This window comes from Mirounga leonina, unplaced genomic scaffold, assembly GCF_011800145.1.
Source record: "Mirounga leonina isolate KUSES-001 unplaced genomic scaffold, KU_Mleo_1.0 Mir_114, whole genome shotgun sequence".
NCBI lineage: Eukaryota > Metazoa > Chordata > Mammalia > Carnivora > Phocidae > Mirounga > Mirounga leonina.
The window spans coordinates 10,260,699-10,287,169 of NW_023270265.1; the positions used below are offsets into that span (position 1 = coordinate 10,260,699).

The following is a 26,471-nucleotide window of genomic DNA, read 5'->3' on the forward strand; positions in this document are numbered from 1 at the left end:
CATGAGTCTGCCCCCTCTGAGCACTAGGCATTGTGTCTCTAAGACTCAGGTTGAGTTCACTTAATAGAGTTAACTCTTTATAGCAATGCAAAGAGGACTTTTTCACTCCCAGTTTTAGGATGAAGACATAACCTCATGCCAAAGTTGACTGAGCCCATGCTCCATAAAGAACACCATGAACATTTCTCCATGTACACCTGACATTCTCTGTAGCACTTCCAAATTTTCATCATCTACTTGCATGATGATTTGAATAATCTGCATTTCCCTGACTAAACTACAATTCCACAGGAACCAGGATTTTTATTCACAGTTGAATCCCATCATGTAACACAGTGCCTGGCTGAATTAAGCCGAACAGACTAGATGAAGCCACAGAACCAAATCTCCAAACTTCAAATGTCAGTGGTGTAACACAATAAATGTCTATTTTGTATTACTTGTGCTATATGCATGCCCATAATGGATTGGTAGAGGGCTCTGCTGCACATAGTCACTCAGGAACCCTGGGAGACAGGAGCTCCACCATTCTGTTGTAGCTACATGACCTGGAACACGTAGCTCAGTCACTGGGTCTGCTCATGTGCAGAAGTGTCATATACCAGCAATTCAATGTTTTGGCCCCAGACTGACACGCCCACCCACAGACCCTTGGCCAACAGGAGTCTCCAAGGCCAACTAACTGCAAAGGGTCTGGGAAAAGTAGGAGACCAAAAACATTTTTTATGAGCATTACTCTATCTACCACACTGGCACCATCATAGGTGTTTGATAAATATTTTTGATTGAATGTATGAATAAGTGATTACTAACGACAAACTCTGAACACTCTACAATGAGTCTTGATCTGCTTCAAGCCCCACGTCACTCTAGGTGGAAGAAAAGATTCCGGGTCCAACTGGTGGTTCTTCTAAGCCCCAAGTCATTTGCTTAAGCTTCCGTTCAGTATTCATAATACCCATGGCATGGATAATTAACGTCTCAGAGTTTTTGGTATTTGGGAAGTTCTTCATTGGGCTACATTAGTTTGCCCATAATTTCCAGTAAACTAGATCTGGAAACAAAGACAAAATCCTGGCTCCAGAACTTACTGATGACGTTCAGGCCATGAAAAGAGCAAAGAGGTGAGAAAGTAATTCTAAGGAAGTCTTTAATGAAATATAATAGCAATCATATAGTCTTTAATGAAATATAATAGCAAGCACAAGAGACAAAGGGAAACACCTATCAAGATTTGCCATACAAGGTACAGAGTCTAAAATCCTGAAACCCTTCTCATAATGGGCCCAAGCACATGAAACTACACTTCTCTGCTTTTTACTAATTCACCATTTCTGGGAAAATGGTTTTCATCACCTTGGATTCTTAATTTTAAAATTCTTATCTTTAATAAGCCAATCAATTACTTGTGCCCAACTGAAGAATGGGTTGAAGGACAAGGGGAGAGAAAATAGGAAATTCCAAAAACACATCGAAAGAAAGAACCCAGATCCCTATTCTAGACATACTTGTTTGCTTGCCTCATCCACAGTGCTTCATAAACTGCTGGCCCCCGGAGCAGGGAGGAAACCCCATCCACATAGCCAACAGACCCCAGACTAAAGAGGTTCATTCATTTGCTGGCCTTCAATTAACAAGATGCGCTCTCATTAATTTCTCAGTTAAGTCTTGGGAATCTGTAAGTCATCAATGACACGTGCTTAGGATAAAATGGTATGCAGACTCAGACCTAAGCAGCCTCAATGGAGCTGAGCAAAAAAAGTAAAAGGATTCTGGTCAAGAGAAAGATGGCCCAGATCCAACAAAAGAAGTAGATGTGAGGATGATATGTGGCCCCAGGAAAGATGGGGGAAAAAAAAAATCTCAATATCCAACTTTCCAGTCAGGCTGCCCTTCACAGCTTTGCAATAACCCGGTCTTCTTCATGTGATTGGAGTTGAGGAAGGTCTGTCCCTTATAGCCAAAAGGCACTTGATTCTACAAATATTAAGGTTATTAATGATAATCAGCATTTACTAAATGCTTATTTTGTGTATCTGGCATGACACTAAAAATTTTATACTATGGTCTCTTCATGCCTGAGTGCAGTACTATTTTTTATCCCAATTTTACATTTGAGAAAGTTAAGGCTCTGAGAAGCTAATCTGATTATAACTCCCAGCTGAGGCAGGAATTAAACACAGGTGGATCAGACTCAGAGTTCATGCTCTTAGCTCCCAGACTAGACTGCTCCTTGACCCCTGAGCTGGGCAATCTTAGGAATCTGAGAATTACAGGAGAGCAACCCACTCCTCTAAAAGTCTGCCACCTGACTCTCATGAACGGTGACCTCATAACGAGGTGGGAAGAGCCTGAAGTTCAGGGTAGGAGTTGGATTTCAATCCTGGCTCTACAGTTTATTTACTCTTCCCCCAACCATCACCACCCCTTCTTCACTTACAATAATGTCTAATGTTCAGGGTTGCAAAGGAATTAAACGGCAAACGTGAGACACAGTACCTAGCACTAAGCAGAGCACCTAGCTTTTAATAAGTGTCCGTTCCCTTCCCTATTTGTGTGGTTTAGAAGATGACAGAGCTAGGTTTGCAAAGTATAGCATCCAGCACGTAGTAGGTGACTGTACTCTACGACCCCACCCTCCCTGCATTGTACCCTCTCTAAGAGGTCTTGGCCATCAGCTGGATGCCACTGTCACTTCCAGGCCTCCACAGAGCCTCAGCTCAGTGCCTTTAGATGAGGACCACTGATCTGAGTCATGGCTATTTTTTGTTCTTCTGAAATGTGTGCGACTCTCGGGGAGCTGAGAGAAATCATCTGTGAAGAGCAAGAAATGCCAGCCTGCTTTTACTCAGAGTTGTCACCAGTGAACAGTGTTACAGCAGGTTAGTGAATTTTTCCAAAAGAATGAACTGCCCCAGGGCCGGGGGGCGGGGCGGGGGGGAAGGAGAGCAGGAATCACCTGTATGACTCTGGCACAGGATTCATTAACACTGCTCAGTACAGAGGACTGCGAGTGAAGCTCAGCTGGACAGAGGCTCAGGGCCACCAGAGATGGAGTCTAACTACGTATCTGAAAAGGCGTCTCTCCCTTCAGCCGCGGCCTTCTGTGGGTGGTCTCTGGATTTCCGCTTTCCTCAGACAAAGCAAGAGCTTGGAGTCCTACCGAAACCTCTGCTTGCAGAAACTCTACCCATGCAATGCAGGGTAGAGGACCACCACTGCAAGGAAGGGAGAAGCAAGAGGCCCCCGCCCACTTACACAGCCACGGAAAAAAAGCTCACTTCATTCAGGAAGAGGTTGAGCTTCGGAAGTTGGTGCCCTCTACGCAAAGTGTAGTCGCGGGACCAGCGATGCCTGCATCACCTAAGAGCTTGTTAGAAACCATGCAGATTCCCAAGGCCAGTCACAGCCCTCCTAAACTGGAATATGTGCAGTGCACGGGCAGGGAGGCTGTCAAGACAGATCGTGACTCCAGAGGTCTGGGGGAGGGTGTGAGATTCCGCATGTCCCGCAAGCTCTCGGGTGATGCCAGCGCCGCTGGGCTACAGGGTGCACTTTGAGGAGCAAGACTCCATGTAACCGATCAGTGAGCCCCTGCACATCATGAGTCACTGACCTAGCTGCGATGAGTGCTGTCCTCAGGCGTCTGTGTCATCCCGAACTGTCACCCATCCAATCCCACTAGAGCAGAGACAGCAAACTGCTCACCAAAAGTGGGTGCACCTCCTTCAACAGTGTGCACGGTTAGCCCTGGAAGGGAGCTCCCAGTTAGTCACTGATGAAGCTCCCTCCTGGTCACCTGGGGGGGTACCATGTGACCAGTTGTCACCAACGTGATGTAAGCAGGAATGCCATAGATTACATCCAAGCCAGGACTCTCAGGAAGCAGGGGCACGTCCTCCACGCTCTTCCCATGCCACTGGCTGTGGACTCTGAAATCTTGGAGGATCCTAAATCAACAAGATGGAAAGAGACTGGGTCCCTGAACCAACACATGGAAGAAACCCAGCCTCTGGCCTTCAACCCTGAAGTGGACAGTTACACGCACAAGAAACCGGTCTCTATTGTTTTTTTGCAACTGAAACTATGGTATTTTTTTCCCCAGCAGCTGGTGTTACATTAATACCATCACCATTACAATCTCCCCAAAATTATAATAGTTACATTTTACTTAGTCATGGCTATTCCCTGCCAGGCACTGTTCAGGATGTTTTATACACACGGTCTCTTAACCACCCCCCAGTGAAAACGCCCCCCATTTTGCAGACATAGAAACTGCAGCTCCAAAGGCATTAAATAACTTGAGGACCGCCCGTCCATCCAGCAAGTGCAGAGCCGGAACTGTAACCAGGGGTGTTTCCCTAGGAACAAGAGCGAAGCTAGGACTGCAAGGGGCTCAGTTCCATAGAGATTTGTCCGCACAATGAAATGAGATTTCATCCCAAGCTAGTTATTACCACATCATACTGCTGCTTTCATGCACCTTCCCAAATGGCTTTTTTCTGCTGCCTGTCCTTGGTACTCTTCCTCACAAATTACTAATAAAACTCCTGATGGTATGCAGGAATTCTCCACCCACCTAGCCCTCGGCCTCTCCTGGAGCTCCCTTGTCTCGAGGGTCTCTCTGTATTTTGCCGCACAAAATGGTTGCTGTCAAGATGGTTTAATGTTCCTTATAGGTCAAGGCTATTGGTTGCTTCAGCAATGCCCTTATTGCTGAGCTGGCCTCCTTCACCAGCTGTTTTTGCAGGGTTTTTTTCCCCCCTTCTCCCTGCACAGACCTACACACACAGAACTAAAAGAACAACACTACATCAAAAACTAATGATGTAATGTATGGTGATTAACATAAAAAAAAAAAGTTGCAAGCTTCCCCAACCAAGGGAAGCGCTATCATATGGGGAAGGGGATGGTGAAGTCAGCCCCGAAAGCCCCTACACTCCCCACTCCCCCCCACCACCACCACCAGTGCAGGGAGCCTAAGGTCATACTCCCTGCCATTGTCTTGCTGAGTCCAGCACAGCTCATGCGCCCACCTTCCTGTCTTCACCTCACGACCTCTGCCACTTCCCACACAGGAATTTGACCAGTGAGGGGGACATGCTCCTCACATAGCTCCTCTGGTCATCTTCAGCCATGTGCAGAAGTTACCTCAAGAGAGGATGGGTACTGGGTCAGCGTGAGCCCCAGCCAGTCTTTGAATTGGATGCAGAGACAGAATGGGAGATTCTGCTCACGACAGTCAGGAACCAAAAATGACAATAGATGGGACCCCCTGTGTGGCTCAGTTGGTTAAGCGTCTGCTTTCTCCTCAGGTCATGATCCCAGGGTCCTGGGATCGAGTCCCGCACTGGGCTCCTTGCTCAGTGGGGAGTCTGCTTCTCCCTCTGCCTACTGCCCCTCCCCGCCCCGCTTGTGCACAGTCTGACAAATAAAATCTTAAAAAAAAAAAGACAAGAGAAAAGGGAAACCAAAGTCCTCACCCGTGAACAGAGCCCGCACCTGGTACCGTATCTTATGCGTAGGAAGTGTTCCCTTATTACTTGCAGAAGCAATTGAATCAACAATAAGCAAATAAATAAGTAGGTGTTCCAGGCATGTAATATATGTCCGAAAGTGGAATGAGGGATCTAAGATATCTAAGAGATCAGGGAAAGCTCCTCGGACAGGAGCCCTAAGCTGGGATGTGAAAGGATGAATAGGAGCTTCCTGCGGGGACACAAGGACTCTCATTTTAGGGATACTTCCACCTAGGTTTTACAGCTACAGAGGGGAGAAGAGACTTGCGATAATTGGGTGTGCATGCTAATGATGAGTGTCTCGTTCTTTTCCTGACTTGTTTACCCATCTCTAATTAGATCCTCATGGGCCTCTGATTACCATGCCAAATCAGCTGATGAAAAGACAGCCTGGGAGGCAGGTTCATTGGCAATGCACCGGTGACTGATGCGAGAGGAGCCTTAAGGCATCTCTCCCAGTGGTACCAGCAAACACTGAGACCTAGTAAGGCCTGCACTGGGCATGCACATCACAGGCAGGATCTTACTTAATTCTTTTAATGACCCTTGGAGGAAAACTCCAGCACCGGGGTTAGTGGAGCTTATTCCTGGTCGAGGGCTTGGCAGGAACAGAGGCAGAACTCAAACCCAGGCTGTCTGATGCAGAGCACATGCTTTTCACTGCAGTATCAGGACACCTGCCCACCTGTTGGTGAAGACAAGCAAGACCCATCTCCGACCACCACAGGCTGAGGCTCCAGAAGGAAATAACTTCTGGAAACAAATTGTGCATTGCACAACTGCACCCACCAGGGTAGACATTGGGGTTGAAACGCAGCCTGCACCTCGGGGGTAACACAGTATCCTGGGGCTGGAGGAAAGAAAGGATGCCTTTCTTTTCCCACCAAACTTGGCTCTCTAAGCCATGTGTCTCAAGGTTATGCCCAGAGTCGGTTCCTTTTTCTAACTTCTCATGCCCAGCAAAGGCACTTTCTTAATGTGCTTAAAGGCGCTGTATGGTGTAGCCATAATCTGCTTTCAAGTTTTTTGGCTCCTTCATGTTATGCTACAGTAGATAATTTGGGGGGCCTTAGGGTCCGCCAGGCTGAGATTCAAATCCCTGTTATGCAATTTACAGATTGGACATGCTGTGTGACCTGGAGCAACTAATTCAACTTCTCTGCATCTCAAAAGTCCTCATTTAGAGGTTTAGGGTAATGTTACAGGTCTCAGCAGAAAATTCTGAAACTTGAGTTAAAGATGAAGTTGCAAGTGTAACATGATTGGCTTCAATGCTTAATGAATTGTTAATTCCCAAGAAATAATCTGGGAACCAGAAGTCTAGACAAAGACTAAAGTACTTGCTCAGGGAAGGACTTGCTCAGGGAAGCTATTTCATGACTGTATTTGCGAGTTCTTGTCACGTGCAAGAGTGGACACAGAACCTTCCTGGCTTGGGCACCGTCAGCCCGCCTCCCCCCGCCTGCTGGTAGGAAAGGGCTAAAATAACAGAGGACCATGCTCCTGTTTGAAGACTAAGCAAGCACCAGGGAGGATTCTAGGAGGAGGCATGAACACGACTTTGAATGAGTTTTACACTGAAGGACTGATAGCCTGAGTTCTTGTCTCAGCTCTAAGATTAGCCCCTTGTGTCACACAGATACCAGAGTTCTCCGATAAATGAAAAAAGCTAAATCCTGGATGAGTGGGGCATGAGCCCACCTACCAAGGGTTACTGCATGATGAGATCATATCTAATTATCACATAAAATAGTGCCTAGCAGGGGCACCTGGGTGGCTCAGTCCTTAAGCGTCTGCCTTCGGCTCAGGTCGTGATCCCAGGGTCCTGGGATCGAGCCCACATCAGGCTCCCTGCTCCACAGGAAGCCTGCTTCTCCCTCTGCCACTCCCCCACCCCTTGTGTTTCCTCTCTCGCTGTGTCTCTGTCAAATAAATAAAATCTTTTAAAAAAATAAAATAGGGGCACCTGGGTGGCTCAGTCTTTGAGTGTCTGCCTTCAGCTCAGGTCATGATCCCAGAGTCCGGGGATCGAGTCCCACATCGGGCTCCCTGCTCGGCGGGAAGCCTGCTTCTCCCTCTCCCACTCCCCCTGCTTGTGTTCCCTCTCTCGCTGTGTCTCTGTCAAATAAAATCTTTAAATAAAATAAAAATTTAAAAAATAGTGCCTAGCGTATACACAAGCACATAATTGTTGCCAATGTTTCACACTACCTTTGTTTACCTTGCACTGTTACAGGAATCAAATGCAAGCATTAACATGCAACTGCTCTGCAAGCTGCGAGCACTTGGTAAATATAAATGACTTCATTAGCAACACCTGACCCCTCTAGCCTCAGTTTCCCCATCTTTAAAGGATGGAGCAGATAACCTGTCCTTCACCACCCCCTAGCCCACCATCTTGCAGGTTGATAAAGAATCAGATTAAGAATGGGAAAGGGTGGTGGGAAGTCAATTCACTCTACAATAGGTGTCATCTGTGGTCCTGTTAACAGGATACAAGGCAGCAGGGGGCTTTCTTTTTCAGGGAAAAAGAAATCACCCTTTCAAGAAATAGATTTCATTACCATGACCCTCCCTATAAGGAGTCCTGGGGCCATTTTTACTAGATTGTGGAGATTGAACCCTCTGTCAGACAACTACACCACATTTCTCAGGTCTCTGAAAATGACAAAGCCCTCAGAGGTCTTTCTCCGAGCCTCTGGAGCCCATGAGAGAGTTGAAGAATCAGGAGCCCCGGCTGCCTCTGACCCTTCACAGTGCTGTCCCCAAGGTCCTCATGGAGCCACAATGGGACAGTTCAGATGCCCGGTAGGGAGAAGAAGGAAGGAGCTCAGGAAACAGAGGTCCTAGCTTAATTAGTGGCTTGTCCCTGTGCACACAGAGAGCCTGGAGAAGGAAAAAGCTAGCAAGCAGGCAGGATGAGGCAAGGCAGAACAGTCCTGGACCTGACTGATGTTTGCTGCTGTCCAAAGCACCCCCCTCTCCCCATCCCACTCGGAATCAGGATCAGCTCAGCTTCCCTCTGATTGATAACCAGGCCCCTGAATAGGTCAAGCCCTCTTGGACATGTGTCTCCATGTGGCTCAGTAGAAGTGGCATTTGAGAGGAGAAATGTCAGAGAGAAAGGTCTTGAAATAAAGATGCTGACTTCTGTAGCTGTGGAAGCTCTGAGCCCTGCGACTCCAAAGGCCACACTCGGGGCCCTTCACACACAGCTGTGAAGGTGAAAGCTCTGGGACACTGTCCTCCCCACGCTCCAGGAGGACCTCCACCCAGCTCTCCAGCTCACTTCCACACGCCCAGTTCTGAGGGACCCAAGCCATGGCTGGTCGCTCTCAAGTGCAGAAATAAAGACCTGTCTGGAGCTTCCGATTCAGTGGATGAGACAGCGGCCGATAAGCACCTTATAGTACGCCAAGGATAGTGAGCAAGGGCTGTGGGAGTTCAGAAGAGGAGCTTACCCCAACCCAGGGAGCCAGGAAGTGTGAAAAAGCAGGTTCCTGAGTGGGGTCAGAAAAGGAGAGAAAAAGAGCCAAGTGCCGGGCGGGGAGGGGTCTCCCAGCAGGGAGAGCATCCTACACAAATCCACAGAAGCACAAGTCAGTAGACTGAGCAGATAGGTTCTAAGGGGTTTAGGTTGCTGGAGAATGAGGAAAGGAGAATTTCAGGAGATCAGAAAAGGGGGCAGGCTGGGCATCCCAAAGGTGGGCACAGGTCACAGGAGGAGAGCAGGGAGGAGATGCTGCAGAACCTGGAGCAGGCAGCCATGGGCTCAGATTCTGGCCACCACACAGAACTGTGGGAAGGAGCAAGCCAGGCAGAAAAGGATGTCCTACTTAGGAAGCAGAGAGGATCCAGGTGAGGAATGAGCAATGGCCCAATTAGCCAAGAGTCATGATGATTCCAGCAGTTCCTCAGGTTGGACCCCCAGGAGCTGGAGCCTGCTGAAATCAGGAGTTTGATGTTTGAAAGAGATGGATGTAGAGGAACAGGCAGGCCATCAGCTCAAAAGAACACAATGATGGTGGGTGGCACCATTGACCAAAACAGAGCTCTTTGCATTGAGGAGACCCATGGTTGGGGGGCATGGGGAGTTTGAGGGGTGAGATTTGCATGGAGAAACGAAGACCTGGAAGCTAGATCGTCAAGCTGTAGCTCCTTCCTGCCACCACACTGCAAGGACCCTGCCTGGCAGTTCACATTGCACAAGAAATGCCATGTGAATGAATACTTTGAGGTATAGGGCAAATCAGTGGGGGAACTCAAGAGCCACAGGGATGGGGAGGGATGGGGAAGCATATTAACACTTACTGAGACAAGGATGTATCAGATGGTATTCATAGTTCACCTAACTGGATTCTTCCAACTGGGAAGTGATGTTACTCCCATTCTGCAGAAGATGCTGAAGACACAAAGGAACAAAATAGGTTATCCTTGCCCACAGCTTCTAAGTGGCCTCCCTACACTTCAAACCCCACTCTGACTTGTGCCACAGCAGTTCAGAGCTCCAACTATGGAACTGAGTGAGCCTGGCTGACACCTTGGCTCTCACTCATTAACTGTGTGGCTTTCGAAAAGTTACTTAAGAACTCTGAGGCAATCTCAACTATGAAATGCAAATATATAGGAAACGCATCTCTGGAACGGTTGGAGAATTAAAGGAGATGTTCCAGGTAAGCCTAGAACACAGCTCCTCACACACCACGAGCATTCGGCAGATATCAGCGGACGTTGCTCCAAAGCTCCTGCCCCAGCCCAGGACAGCACGGTCAGAGCCAGCAGAAATGGGGTCTGTTTGTGGTCCCATTCTTCTCTAAGAAAAAAGGCATTTCATCCACTTGCAGGAAAGCAGCCCCAGAGACAGAGGCTGAGGCCACCCAATGGCATTTTGTCTTTTTTCTTGAGAAACGGATCGGACACCCTGATAAGGAAAGAGCCAGAACTTTCTCCCCAGTGTTGTTCATAGGTGAGTTCATTCTTCTGCCTTTAGTAATGTACTAGCTCTTATACCATACATGTATTCTAGAAAGGAAATCAGTATATCATTTCTCTCTCTCCTGTTCATGTACACGCACACACCCAAAACACACAGCTTTTTTTGTCCCCCCCCCCCCCAAAAAAAATCTCACTTTGGCCCTGAAAAGTTGCACCAGTGTTTGCTAAGTGTCATCCCAGGGTCAGCAGCCTCAGCGTCACGTGGGAGCTTGTTAGGCATGTCAGTTCCCAAGTCCTGCCCTAGACCTATTGAACCAGAAGTTTTGGGAGTTGGACCCCACTTGTGACTGACAAATCCTCCTGGTGATTCTGATGCTCTCAAGTTGGAGACTCACTCACCTTAGATAAAGGCAGAAGAGTCACCCCACACTGGGGAGGGTATGTGCTCTGGTAAGCGCTGTGAATTGTGCAAGACTGTTGAATCTCAGATCTGTACCTCTGAAACAAATAATGCAATATATGTTAAGGAAAAAAAGAAGAAGAAGAAGGTAACGGGAGGGGAAGAATGAAGCGGGGGAAATTGGAGGGGTAGACGAACCATGAGAGACGATGGACTCTGAAAAACAAACAGGGTTCTAGAGGGGAGGGGGGTGGGAGGATGGGTTAGCCTGGTGGTGGGTATTGAGGAGGGCACATTCTGCATGGAGCACTGGGTGTTATGCACAAACAATGAATCATGGAACACTTCATCTAAAACTAATGATGTATGGGGATTAACATAAGAATAAAAAAATGTTAAATAAAAAAATGGTTAAGAGGGTAAATTTAATGTTAGGTATTTTTATCACAATAAAAGTTTTTAAAAAGAAAAAAAAAAAGAAGAGTCACCCCAACTCACCACTCACTGGAGTAAAGGTTAGAGGAGGCCAGTGGGGTCAATCCTTATACCCTCCAATCTCAGCATCAAAGATCCTACCTCCTCCCCATTTTTTTTTTTCCCCATCTCCCACACCCTGGGCTACAGAAAAGGGCTCTTGACCACTTGGGATATCTGTCATTCTGAAGAGGTATCTCCAAGCAAATGTCTTACCTTGTCCTACCCTAAGCCAAGGATTCTTCAGCCCTAAACCTAAAGCCAGAAAATTATTTCCAAAACAAACCACATATCACTTTTCCCCAAATCATCCCATCCTTCAGATGCCTGAAAAAGTCATCAATATAGTTATGTATGTGGCTTTAATTCCAAGAAACACAAGTACCCACAGAGGTGAGGCTGACAACTTGAGTGAGTCTGGTGACCTGGGCTGGGGAGTAGTTGGGAATGTTGGGGCCTGTGGAAAAGGAAGAGGGCATGACAATCTTAAAAAGCAACTGATCTGGTAAAGCTGCAGCTTTACAGGGTATGAATCTAATGTGACCAGATCTTCCCAGCATTTCAGGAGAAGCCAGAAATCCAAATGTTTGTGTGAAATCCTCTCCAACGTAAGTGTCAGCATAATTGTTTTCCAAACACTGTGTGTCACACAGCTGTGGGCCAGACTTGGCTACAGGCTGATCGTGACCTTTACTCCACAGAAACACAGATTGATTTTTTAAGAAACACAGATTTAAAAAAAAAAAAGGGACCATCAGGGAGTTTTTGACTACAATTAACTTGGTTGCTTATTGCCTTGTCATTTTGGATAATGACTTCTATTAAATGGGACTTTGAATCTCCAGGACCAGTGAACACCTCTAGATGATACTGGTGAGCCAGCGCTGACCACCTGCAGTTCCCATCCTAAAAATGGGTCACTCCTCCAAATTAGAAGGGAAACACGAATACAGGGGAAGAGGAGACATTGACTGCTATATGCATTTGTCCCTGGATTGGATTGTCTCCTCCAAGGACACTCCTTGAGTAAACTGACATCCACTGGCTAAAAATTAGATCCTAAGTCCTATTCACGTAAGAAACCTCCCAACAGGTTAGCAAGATAGTGTCGATCCCGGCTGGGGATTTTCAGGTACCAACAGACTGCTAATAGGAATGAATCCAGAGTCAAGAGACAGATTTGGGAAGAACACGGATTTGAATAAGAACAAGAAAGAAATGTGATTTTCAATACATGCTAAGCTGCTTTACGTTTCAGAATCACAGAGATCTCCTTGTTGTGCTCAGAATCAGCTGTTAGATGGTAGAACCAGAAAGGACCTGTGGTTCTAATACTGCCTAGTACAAGCTCCTCAACCCGATATGGCTACCGAGCCCTTAAAATGTGACTAGTCCAAATTGCAATATGTTGTAAGTGTAAGCTACACACTAATTTTGAAGACATATTAATGAAAAAATACATAAGACAGCTCATAATTTTAATATGTATGACATGTTGAAATAATTGTATTAGGTTAAGTTAAATATATTGTAAAAATTAATTTCACAGGTTACTTTTTACTTTATTGTCACTATCAGAAAATTCAAGAGGTGCCTAGGTGGCTCGGTTGGTTAAGTGTCCAACTCTTGATCTTAGCTCAGGTTTTGATCTCTGGGTTCTGATCTCAAGCCCCATGTTGGGCTCCACACTAGGTGTGGAGCCTACTTAAAAAAAATTCAAAATCATGTATGTGGCTAGCATTCTATTTCAGTGGGCAGCACAGTTATAGGTCATCTAGCACAATCATTCTCAGTCCTGCTGAGTACCAGAAACTCCTGGGGAGCTTGTAAAACATACATATCTGGGGGTCCCACCCTCACAGATTCTCATTCAATTGGCAGAGGGGATTTAATGGGCAGAAACACCATAAATGTACTCCTTCCAGTCTCCTTTCTCTATCATTTCTATATCTAAGCAGTCCTTGATTCCCCTGAATTTTATTGATCTGTAGTCTTCCTTAAGCACCACTTTTATCCTGTACTTCCCTGCTTGCAAATATATCATGCCTTTATTCATTTAACAGACATTAGCCACCTACCTTGTGCTCCAGGCACTAAGAATACAGAATGAAGAAGACAGACCATTTTCTTCTCTCTTGGAGCTTATATTTGGGGTGGCATGGGAGAGATCAATCAAATCAGTTAATCAAGAAAAATATCATGACATTGGTCTTAGCAATATTTTTTTAGACCGGTCTCCTCAGGCAAGGGCAACAAAAGCTAAAATAAACAAAATGGCATTACATCTAGCTTAAAAGCTTTTAAGGTAAGGTAAAGGAAATCATCAACAAAATGAAAAGGCATTCTACTGAATGGAAGATATTTGCAAATCATACATACTCTAAGGGGTCAATATCCAAAATGAAGAACTCACACAACTTAATATCAAAAAAATAAACAACCCAGAGGCGTCTGGGTGGCTCAGTTGCTTAAGCGTCTGCCTTGGGCTCAGGTCATGATCTCAGGGTCCTGGGATCAAGCCTCGCATCCCCTGCATTGGGCTCCCTGCTCAGTGGAGAGTCTGCTTCTCCCTCTCTCTCTGCCCCTCCCCCTGCTCGTGCTCTCACTCTCTCTCAAATCTTAAAAAAACCAATTAGGGACACCTGGATGGCTCAGCCAGTTAAGTGTCTGCCTTTGGCTCAGGTCATGATCCCAGAGTCCCTGGATCGAGCCCTGCAGCAGCCTTCTTGCTCAATGAGGAATCTGCTTCTCTCCCTCTGCTCCTCTCCCCACTCGTTCTCTAATAAAAGCTTTTTTAAAAACCCAATTAAAAAATGGGCAGAGGACTTGAATAAACATTTTTCCAAAGATACACAGATGGCAGACACATGAAAAGATGCTCATCATTAATCATCAGGGAAATGCAAATCAAGACCACAATGAAATATCACTGCACACCTGTCAAATTAGCTATTATCAAAAAGAAAAAACACCAAGTGTCAGTGAGGATGTGGAGAAAAGGGAGCCCTCACAAACTGTTGGTGGAAATGTGAATCGGTGCAGCCACTATAGAAAACAATATGGAGGTTCCTCAAGAAATTAGAAATAGAACTACCATTTGATCCAGCAATTCCATTTCTGGGTATTTATCCAAAAAAACAAAATTACCAATTTGAAGAGATATAGGCATCCCTATGTTCACTGCAGCATTATTTACAATAACCAAGTTATGGAAGCAATGTAAGTGTCCACCAATAGATGAATAAAGCAAACACACACACACACACACACACACACATTACTCAGCCATAAACAAGAATGAAATCTTGCCATTTGCAACAATATGGAGGAAACTAGATGGTTATCATGCTAAGTGGAATAAGCCAGATAGAGACAACTACCATATGATTTCACTTACAATTGGAATCTAAAAAATAGACAAAAAAAAAATACTGCTAGATATAGGAAACAAACTATTGGTTACCAAAGTGGGGGGAAGAGTTTGGGACACAGGCAAATAGATAAAAGAGACTAAGAGGTACAAACTTACAATTATAAAATACATAAGTCATGGGGATGTAATTACAGCACATAGAATATATTCAATCATAAATAACTTTGCATAGTAACTAGACTTATGAGGATCATTTCATAATATATAAAATTTGGATCACTATAATGTGCACCTAAAGCTAATAGGGTATTGTTTGTCAATTATATTTTAATAAAATTTTTAAACTTTAATTTTATTATGTTATGTTAGTCACCATACAACATTGGTTTTTGATATGGTGATCCACGATCCATTGTTTTCGTATAACACCCAGTGCTCCATGCAGTACATAATACCCATCACCAGGCTAACCAATCCCCCCTCCCCCTTCCCCTCTAAAACTGTTTCTCAGAGTCCATAGTCTCTCATGGTTCATCTGTCCCTCCAATTCCCCCCCGATTTTTCCCTTCCTTCTCCTAATGCTTCTCCTCCATGCTATTCCTTATGTTCCACAAATAAGTGAAACTATATAATTGACTTTCTCTGCTTGACTTATTTCACTTAGCATAATCTCCTCCAGTCCCATCCATGTTGATGTAAAAGTTGGGTATTCATCCTTTCTGATGGCTGAGTAATATTCCATTGTATATATGGACCACATTTTCTTTATCCATTCATCTGTTGAAGGGCATCTCGGCTCTTTCCACAGTTTGGCTATTGCGGACATTGCTGCTATGAACATTGGGGTGCATATGACCCTTCTTTTCACTACATCTGTGTCTTTGGGGTAAATACCCAGTAGTGCAATTGCTTGGTCATAAGGTAGCTTTATTTTTAAATTTTTGAGGAACCTCCACACTGTTTTCCAAAGTAGCTGTACCAACTTGCATTCCCACCAACAGTGTAAGAGGGTTCCCCTTTCTCCACAACCTCTTCAACATTTGTTGTTTCTCTCCCTGTCCATTTTGGCCATTCTAACTGGTGTAAGGTGGTATCTCAATGTGGTTTTGATTTGGATTTCCCTGATGGCTAATGATGATGAACATTTTTTCATGTGTCTGTTAGCCATTTGTATGTCTTCTTCAGAGAAGTGTCTTTTCATATCTTCTGCCCACTTTTTGACTTATTTGTTTTCTGGGTGTTGAGTTTGAGAAGTTCTTTATAGATCTTGGATACCAGCCCTTTATCTCTAGTGTCATTTGCAAATATCTTCTCCCATTCTGTGGGTTGCCTCTTTGTTTTGTTGACTGTTTCCTTTGCTGTGCAGAAGCTTTTTATCTTGATGAAGTCCCAAAAGTTCATTTTTGCTTTTGTTTCACTAGCTTTTGGAGATGTATCTTGAAAGAAGTTGCTGTGGGCAAAGTCAAAGAGGTTACTGCCTATGTTCTCCTCTAGGACTTTGATGGATTCCTGTGTCACATTGAGGTCTTTCATCCACTTTGAGTTTATCTTTGTGAATGGTGTTAGAGAATGGTCAAGTTTCATTCTTCTGCAGGTGGCTGTCCAATTTTCCCAGCACCATTTATTGAAGAGACTGTCTTTTTTCCATTGCGTGTTTTTTCCTGCTTTGTCAAAGATTATTTGACCTTAGAGTTGAGGGTCCATATCTGGGTTCTCTATTCTGTTCCATTGGTCTATATGTCTGTTTTTGTGCCAGTACCATGCTGTCTTGGTGATCACAGCTTTGTAATATAGCTTGAAATTGGGCAACGTGATGCCCCAGCTTTTTCTTTTTCAACTTTTCCTTGGCGATTTGGGGTCTTTTCTGATTCCATACAAATTTTAGGATTGTTTCTTCTAGCACTTTGAAAAATGTCATTGGGATTTTGATCGGGATGGCATTGAAGGTATAGATTGCTCTGGGTAGCATAGACAATGTTTATTCTTCCGATCCATGAGCATGGAATATTTTTCCATCTTTTTGTGTCTTCTTCAATTTCTTTCATGAGTGTTTTGTAGTTCCTAGAGTATAGATTACCTCTTTGGTTAGGTTTATTCTGAGGTATCTTATGGTTTTTGGTGCTACTGTAAATGGAATTGTTTCTCTAATTTCTTTCTACAGTTGCGTTGTTAGTGTATAAGAAAGCTGATTTCTGTGCATTGATTTTGTATCCTGCCACATTACTGAATTGCTGTATGAGTTCTAGTAATTTGGGGGTGGAGTCTTTTGGGTTTTCCACATAAAGTATCATGTCGTCTGCGAAAAGAGTTTGACTTCTTTGCCAATTTGAATACCTTTTATTTCTTTTTGTTCCCTGATTGCTGTTGCTAGGACTTCTAGTACTATGTTGAACAACAGTGGCGAGAGTGGGCATCCTTGACGTGTTCCTGATCTTAAGGGAAAGGCTCTCAGCTTTTCCCCATTGAGGATGATATTCTCTGTGGGTTTTTCATAGATGATTTTATGAACTTGAGGAATGTTCCCTCTATACCTATACTCTGAGGAGTTTTAATCAGGAAAGGATGTTGTATTTTGTCAGATGCTTTTTCTGCATCAATTGAGAGGACCATATGGTTCTTCTCCCTCCTCTTATTAATGTGTTCTATCACATTGATTGATTTGCGAATGTTGAACCACCCTTGAGTCCCGGGGACGAATCCCACTTGGTCGTGGTGGATGATCCTTTTAATGTATTGTTGGATCCTATTAGCTAGGATTTTGTTGAGGATTTTGGAATCCATATTCATCAGGGATAACAGTCTGAAATTCTTTTTGATGGGGTCTTTGCCTGGTTTGGGGATTAAGGTAATGCTGGTCTCATAGAATGAGTTTGGAAGTTTTCCTTCTGTTTCTATTTTTTGAAACAGCTTCAGTAGAATAGGTATTATTTCTTCTTTGAATGTTTGGTAGAATTCCCCAGGGAATCCATCAGGCCCTGGACTCTTGTTTTTTGGAGGGTTTTTTATCACTGCTTCAATCTCGTTACTGGTTATTGGCCTATTCAGGTTGTCAATTTCTTCCTGTTTCAGTCTTGGCAGCTTATAGATTTCCAGGAAGGCCTCCATTTCATCCAGATCGCGCAGTTTATTGGCATATAGTTGTTGATAATTTCTAATAATTGTTTCTATTTCCTTGGTGTTGGTTGTGATCTCTCCCCTTTCATTCATAATTTTATTAATTTGGGTCCTTTCTCTTTTCTTTTGGATAAGTCTGGCCAGTGATTTATCAATCTTATTCTTTCAAAGAACCAACTTCTAGTTTCATTGATCTGATCTACTGTGTTTCTGGTTTCTAATTCATTGATTTCTGCTCTAATTTTAATTATTTCTCTTCTAGTGCGTGGCCTAGGCATTGTTTGTTGCTTTTTCTCTAGTTCTTTAAGGTGTAGAGTTAGTTGGTGAATTCGGGATTTTTCTGTTTTTTTTTGAGTGAGGCTTGGATGGCTATGTATTTCCCCCTTAGGACAGCCTTTGCAGTATCCCATAGGTTTTGGACCAATGTGTTTTCATTCTCATTGATTTTCATGAATTGTTTAAGTTCTTCTTTGATTTCCTGGTTGACCCAAACATTCTTGAGCAGAGTGGCCTTTAGCTTCCAAGTGTTTGAATTTCTGCCAATTTTTTCCTTGTGATTGAGTTCCAGTTTTAGAGCATTGTGGTCTGAGAATATGCAGGGAATAATCTCAATCTTTTGGTATCGGTTGAGACCTGATTTGTGACCCAGTATGTGGTCTATTCTGGAGAAAGTTCCACGCACGCTAGAGAAGAATGAGTATTCTGTTGTTTTAGGGTGGAATGTTCTGTAAATATCTATGAGGTCCATCTGGTCCAATGTATCATTCAAAGCTCTTGTTTCCTTGTTGATTTTCTGCTTAGATGATCTGTCCATTGCTGAGAGTGGAGTATTGAGGTCTCCTACAATTAATGTTTTGTTATCAATAGGAGTCTATTTTGGTTAACAGCTTATGTAGATGGCTGCTCCCATGTTGGGGGCATATTTACAATTGTTAGATCTTCTTGTTGGATAGACCCTTTAAGAATGATATAGTGTTCTTCTCTGTCTCTAATTACAAACTTTAGTTTAAAATCTAATTTGTCTGATATAAGAATTCCTACCCCAGCTTTCTTTTGAGGTCCGCTGGCATGGAAGATGGATCTCCATCCCTTCACTTTCAGTCTGGATGTATCTTTAGCTTCAAAATGAGTCTCTTGTAGACAGCATATGGATGGGTCCCGTCTTTTTATCCAATCTGCAACCCTGTGCCATTTTATGGGAGCATTTAGGCCATTCACATTGAGAGTGATTATTGAAAGATATGAATTGTCATCATGTTGCCTGTGAAGATGTTGTTTTTATAGATTGTCCCTGGAAGTTTCTGTTGTATATCACTCTTGGGGTCTTTCTCCTTTTATAGAACCCCCCCTTAATATTTCTTGCAGGGCCGGCTTAGTAGTTACATATTCTTTCAGTTTCCACCAGTCGTGGAAGCTCTGCATCTCTCCATCCATTCTAAATGACAGCCTTGCCGGATAAAGTATTCTTGGCTGCATGTTCTTCTCATTTAGTACCCTGAATATGTCTTGCCAGGTCTTTCTGGCTTGCCAGGTCTCTGTGTATAGGTCTGACATCATTCTGATATTCCTCCCTCTGTACATAAGGAATCTCTTCCCCCTAACTGCCCTTAAGATTGTTTCCTTGGTTCTAAGATTTGCAAGTTTTACTATTACATGCCAGGATGTTGGCCTGTTTTCCTTGATCTTGGGAGGGGTCCTCTCTGCCTCTAGGACGTGAATGTTTGTTTCATTCCCCAGATTAGGGAAGTGTTCAGCTACGATTTGCTCAATACATGTTCTAGTCCTCTCTCTCCACTCCCTCCGGGATTCCAATTATTGACATTGGAACACTTCATGGTATCACTTATTTCTCTGATTCTATTTTCATGGATTCTGAGTTGTTTTTCCCTGGCCTCTTTTCCCTTTTTATCTATTACCTTGTCTTCCAGGTCGCTTATTCTCTCTTCTGCCTCAGTTACCCTAGCTATTAGATTATCTAGATTGGATTGGATCTCATTGATAGCATTTTTAAGTTCTGCCAAAATTCACCTTTCATTTCTGCCCTTAGAGACTCTATGTTGCCATTAAATGATTTCTCCATTTTAGCCATTGTCTTCACAATTGCTAGCCTGAATTCCGTCTCTGACATCTTGGTTATATCTGCATCCATTTGTAAATCTGCAGCATAAGTCATAATCTCTGAGTCTTTTCTATTTTGGGGGCTCCTCCTCCTAGTCATTCGGTTGATGGGTGTTTGAGGGAATGTAGAGAGTCCAAATTATTGACCAGAACCCAAGCAAAATGTACCTGTTTTCTTGGGACCTTAGGGTTGTTGGCCTCTTGTTTTCTCAGCCTGTCTTCTGCAGGAGGGGCCTGCCGCCCTGTTACTCAGGCAACCCTGTTTTGGCAGAGTTGCCCTGCACCCCTGTGGCGGGGGATGGGCTCAGTGGGAATCAGTCTTTGGCGCTTTTGTTCTCTGGCCCCTTTCCCTGGCGGCTTTCTGCGTCTCTTCTGCAAGTCAGAGCAGAAGAGACCGTTTCCAACCCTCTGTCTCAGAGCAGAGAGACCACAGTCTGTTCAGTGAGCTCTCCAGGCCACACTGTCTCCGTTTCTGTCCATGCTGCTATAAACTGCAGCGTCCTGGGTTGTGTGCCCCTCTGCAGCACTCCCAACACTCCAGGTCGGGGCACGTCTCTGCCCTTTGTGCTTCTAAAACCGCCAGCTGCTCTGGGTTTCCGCCCCGGGGACTGCCCTAGAGTCCTTGCCCCGCCGCTACTGGTCTGCGAGTCTGTGCCCCGTCCGCAGCAAGCGAGGCTGTCACTCACCAGCGGTGTAGGATCCCCATGGCCAGGCACCCTCCCGCTGCCATTTATCCTCCGATATCTGCCTGCAGAATCACAGCTCCCTGCTTCGTACCTCAAAACCAACCGCCTGCGATATTCTGTTTGTAGAGATACAGATCTTCTTACATCTCAGGCTGGTTTCGTGGGTGCTCAGAGCAGTCTGGTAGATATCCAGCTCAATTCCGGGGACCAGTTGAAATAGGGTCCCCTACTCCTCCACCATCTTTCCCCCATCTCCTAATAAAAATTTTTAAGAAAAATAGAAAGTAAAACAGAGTGATAAAAGATAAATTGGGTTGGGTGACCAAGGAAGGCCTTTTTTTTTTTTTTTTTAAGATTTTATTTGACAGAGAGAGACAGCGAGAGAGGGAGCACAAGCAGGGGGAGTGGGAGAGGAAGCAGCAGACTTCCCGTGAAGCAGGGAGCTTGATGCAGGGCTCGATCCCGGTACTCCGGGATCATGACTGAGCCGAAGGCAGACACTTAACCAACTGAGCCACCCAGGTGCCCCTTTGGAAGGCCTCTTTGAGACAGTTCAGCTGAGGCCTAAGTGATGCCAGCCATGAGAAGATCATGAGGAAGAGCTTCCCAGACAAAGGAAACAGCCAATATAAAACTGTTGGTGCATTTGAAGAATCCAAAGGCAGCCACAGTGACTGAAGCAGGGCAAATTTAACTAGGATTGGGGTGGATGAGAAGGGGAGGGCAGGAGGGTTGAGGCTTTAGGAAGGAAGTACTTATTAAGGACAAATCAAAGACTCTACATCTGGACTAGGTTAACATGAAGCAGGGACAGAGAAAGGACATTCCAAACTGAGGGAACAACATAAACAAAGTTTCTGTGACAGCAGGGAGAATGTCCCAAGAACTGGAAGAAGACCCATGTACCTACATCACAGTGAGTAAGGTGGGAGCAGGGGGAGGAGGAGGACTTCAAAATCCGTCAGGAAAGCAGGCATTATCCAATAAATGCTTTTAGAAAGGGGTGCTTTCATATTTCTAAAAAAATTAAGCTATATATACATACATGTGCTTGATTATGCTGGAACATCTTTGGAAGGATGTCTAAGAAACTGGTAACACAAAAATATACTTTTCATTGTATACCTTATACATGCATTTCTTTTTCAAAAGATAAAAACTAAGTTGATATAGGAGATTTATCAGGACCCTTACACTTACTTTTTGCTCTGGCTAGAATGTTCTACCCCAGGACTTATGTGTGATTCATGCCTTCATATCATTCCGTTTTTGCTCAAGTGTTAGTTCATCGAAGAGCCCCTTACCACTCTATGTAAGAGGGGACCCCAGTCACTAGCCCCAGCTTTATTTTCTTCACAGCACTTCAAATTTTATTGTTTCCAATAATACGCACCATCAGGAAAAGTATCTGTCCCACTCACCAATACTGGAAACATCTAGTATCAAAACACTTAGGCCACTGTAAGTACCCAGGACATATCTGTTGAAGGAACAAGGAAAACATTATTTGGCTGTAATGTGGAGGGAAGAAATGGAGAAGGACCAGAGTAGAAGGAAGAGAGAGGTGGTTAGAAGACTACTGTAATAGTGCAGATGAGAAACAATGGCTTGGAGTAGGGCGGTGACAGAGAAGAATTCAAGACATCTTTGTCAGTTAAGGGAGAGGGAAGGGAAGGCATTTATCAAGAATGACTCTTAGGATGGACTATGGTGGTATTCGTTGAATTGGAGAATATTAGAAGACTGAGTCTAAGGTAGAAGATCTTGAATTTGATTTCGAAAGATTTGAGCTTGACATACTGTTGAGAAAGCCAAATGGAAATATTGAGAAGGCTATTGGATTCTGACATATTTACAACTGAAGTGAAATGATAGGTCTCGGATTTGCTTAAAATACACCAGCCAAGAGGAGGAGAAAGAGGGAACAGGGATAGATGAAATAGTGTGGCAGAAAGTTGGTTGTTGAAACTGGAAAGTAGTGGTGATTCATTATGTTACTTTGGTAGGTGTTTGAAATTTTCCAGAAAGATAAAGTACTTTAAAGAATACAGTTGGATGTACAAGTCTGGAGCTAAGAGGAAAGGCTCAGACTGAGATATAAAATTGGATAATACATATTTAGATGTGGTCATTGAAGATAAAATCTCCTAGGCAGAAAGGATAGAATAAAACATGGAAAGAGACAGCAGACCTCATCCTTGTAGAAATCTATCACTTAGTGGCTGGGTAGAGGCAGAGAAGCCTACAGAAGAAACTAGATGGAATGGCCAAAGAGGAGAAAGATATGGGCATGACTCCAGAGATGTTCATTTCAAGTCAATGCTGTTTGAGGAGGAAGCTCTAGTAGCTTAGAGAAAAGCAAGACAGATCAGTTGAGTACCTAAAGGAGTGACAGAGGTGGAGGAGTCCCCACTTATGGCAACCTGGGTCAGGGCAACAATCTTAGGTAAAAAGATTCCCTTTCAGCATGAAAACAACTTCTCAGGAATGAAAGGTGCCCAGAGAGTCTTGCACTTATTAACAAATGTTCCTGGTAAGAGTATCAGACACCACAGAGATGCAGAAGAAACCCTTGGGCAGGGAAAGGCGTTTACCAACAGAGTTTGGGGATGAACTGGGAGAAATACCGATGATAAGAGTGAACAAGGGCCCAGGGAACAGGCACCACTTCACCTCCGCTCTGCTAATCAGATGTTTTCTCACATTATCATTGCTTTTGGAAGTCTTTTCTCTCTCCTGGATTTTAATCTAGTTTCCTTCATTCTTCCCTTGCACAACCCCCAGTGCAGGAGACTGGAAAAGACTCAATGAGTGAAGAGTGAGTGAGGAGAGGAGGGAGGCCCCAGGGCCCCACCTCTGCCAGACCCCTCGGCTCCGTCTATGCTGCCCCTCCACAAACTCAGAAGCCTGACCATCCGGGTGCAAATATAGGCTCTCTTATAAGCAGAGTAATCGAATCCAGCAAGTTGCCTCATCTCCCCATGCCTCTAGCTTCACCATCTGATAGACCGGTTGTGAGCATCTGAAGCATCACTATGGGAAAAACAACTAGAGAGGCTGGGAAATAATAAGCACTAATTCTTATTATTCTCTACTTATCCCAAATGCGCGCCCCCCCCCCCCCACTCCAGGTCCAGTCTCGTGCCTCTATAACCTTGCCTTTGGGTTTTGTCTAAAAGCCTAAAGTGCCCTTCCCACAGCTGAGCTTGACCACCTGGCAGACATCAGGGCATCTTTCAAGACCTAGCTCCCCCTGCCATGACCCCCCACACACAGCCAGGCATACCCTTCTCACCGGGCCTTGCAGACCCATATGTTCACCATCCTGCTGTGTAATGGCACACTGACTTTCTAGACTGTTCTTCTCTAGACAGAAACCCCTGGAGGCCAGAGATGGGGTCTCACCCTCTCCGCACAACCTGTACCCAAGTCACAATCTGGCACAGAGCGGACACCTGATGAAGCTTTCATGAGGATGTAAACACTGAACTTGGAATCACAGAGACTGGGATTTGTGTGCAGGCTCTGCTATGAAGTTTTCAAAGGCCAGTTATTCTAGGTTTTGGGCCTCAGTTTATGATCTGGAAAATGGTGCTTGCCATGCCTGCCTTATGACATAGCTGTGATGATTAAAATAGCCAAAGGAATGTAAGGCAGAATTACTACTGCTTCTGTATCTCCTTGAAGATTCAGGTGCTCAGTTAAATCCTTCAGCATGCACTTGGCCTTCAACTAACTAGCCACTGACCCTGCTCTCCTTGTTAGCCTGTTTTCAGCCTCTTCAGCTAGGAGTCCAGCCCCTCCACCTGGCTGTTAAGGCACGGAGACCTGGAATGTTCCTTTTAATAAATGCAGGTGCAGCTTCCTTTAATGGCCTGTCAGTGGGCAGTAAGAATCCAGACTGCACAATTATGTGAAACAAATGCTTGGCCTCTCTGCTAAGAGCTGGGAAGCTCAGAAAACCCTTGTCCTTGGAAACCAGGATTCCAGAGTATGTATGTTAAGAGCACAGCCCACTACTGTTAAGAGACAGCCTTGTTTCTGTGCTTTCAGCATTATTTTCCTCTTAAACTTGGAAGTTCACACAGCAGGGTAGGATGGCAGAGGGTAAGAGAGGACAATGACTGCTCTTTAGAGAAATAACCTGCAAATGATTGCTACTATAGATGGACAACCTTGCCTGCTCAACCTCCGTTTCCAGACCCCCCACACTACCTGAGCCCTTTCCTTCACTACTTTCAATAGCCGAAGCTCAGCCCCCATAGCCCATGGCCGAGCCCCTGTGGAAGTGAGGTCCTATGGAATTCAGGCTTGGTGTGAGTCAAGTCCTCGATGCTGCCCCAGCCATCCAACTGCCCACAGGGTCAATGTGAGTTGGGAGCAGCTCAAAATAATAAAAAATAAAAATAAAAAAACAAACTCTGCCAAGTTCCTAGAAGGCTACCTGGGCCTACTATGTTATATATTAATACAAATCCACCTGATGTTTGTCTTAATCCAGACCAAAACCCATTGTTGGTAGCCCTGCTCATCCCATGAACAAAGCCTTGCATGAATACAACTTCTGGACTCACTTGACTAGGGCATCTTTCAAATGTCCTATAAGAAGTTTATTACTTTTTTTGTCATGCCAGTGAGGAACTAGTGTTAGCTGCAGTTTATGCTTTCACTTTCCAAGATAAAAAATAGAACATTTGACACAGGGGGTGGGGCCTGCTTTCTGGAGGATTATCATTACTATTTAACCAATGTTTACTGAGCACCTAACTATGTGCTGGTTGGGAAGAGAGGCAGTTAACCAAACCTGAATAGATTGGGTTTCTGGGATGGATTGCTGAGACAAAAGAAGAAAATAGAAGGCGGCAGCTTACAGCGTGGTGTATGGTGAGCTCTTTTGCAGACCGGGGAGGCCAGAGCTAGGGGAGCAGAAGCCCAGCCGTGAGCTCTGGAGACTGACGGCAGGCCTGAACGCCCTCTCCCCTCCTGCCTCCATTATCTGTGAGACAGAGCAAATCCCTGAGACTCTCTCAATCTGAGGTCCTTCCTCCACACAATGGAAGGGACAATCCCTCTTTCAGGGGGTTGACTGTGGCTTAAGAGACCTTCAGCAAACATTAGCTTCCTTCCCCTTAAGCTCACAAATGAGAGGCTGGAGAACCAGTGGGCTTTGGAAGCAGAACCAAATCTGAGTTCCTGTTCTCTAGCTTATTTGCTGAGTGAGGCTGGGAAAGCAACCTACCACCTCGGCGCCTCATCCCCTCTGCTCTCCAACGGAAATTATAATGCTTACCTTGCAGGGCGGAAGAGGACAAAGAAGTTAATGTACCTCAAGGCCTGGCAAGCACTGGGGGTTGCCCAATCCAAACCCTTTGGTCCTGAGATTCCCGCCCTGAAAGGGCTAGGACTGTGTTTGAACTTGCTTACCAGCCTATCTCGGGTGCTTGGCCCCAAATCCCCCAGGGCACAGGAAGTGAAGAACAACCTCTGAAAGAATGAATTTCCTGATTTTTCCAATGGCAAAACAAAGGCCCAAGGATGTTAAGTAATTTACCCTTCCGAGGATAATTTTGCACAAAATCAAAAAGTCAGTTGGAAACCAAACTTGGGGATCTTTCCAGTACAAGGTAACATGAGACAGGAAGCAGTAGAGTGCACTCCAGAGACCCCAGAATAGGGGTACCTGACGCACCTGTGAATGCTCCTCCTGCCTCGAGCTTGAACAGCAAAAATTGCACAAATGCCTCAGGGCTAAGAAAAAAAAAGACTTTTTACAATTTGATTAGGAAAAAAAAGCTCAGGATTTGTGACTATATGGGGAGAGGACCCAGCATGCTATGAAACGTGGGGTCCCT

General features: G+C 44.7%; 1 long non-coding RNA gene across 1 annotated transcript in view; it reads right to left on the reverse strand.

Moving 5' to 3' along the window:
• The window catches only part of LOC118022365, an 80,881-nt gene extending 69,987 nt beyond the window's left edge, over positions 1–10,894 (reverse strand). The window contains exons 1-2 of the long non-coding RNA XR_004682484.1: positions 10,854–10,894; positions 9,831–9,921 (exon numbers count right to left, since the gene is read on the reverse strand). This is a non-coding gene — a long non-coding RNA (uncharacterized LOC118022365). The remainder of the gene's footprint in view (positions 1–9,830; positions 9,922–10,853) is intronic.
• Positions 10,895–26,471: the final 15,577 nt, after the last annotated feature.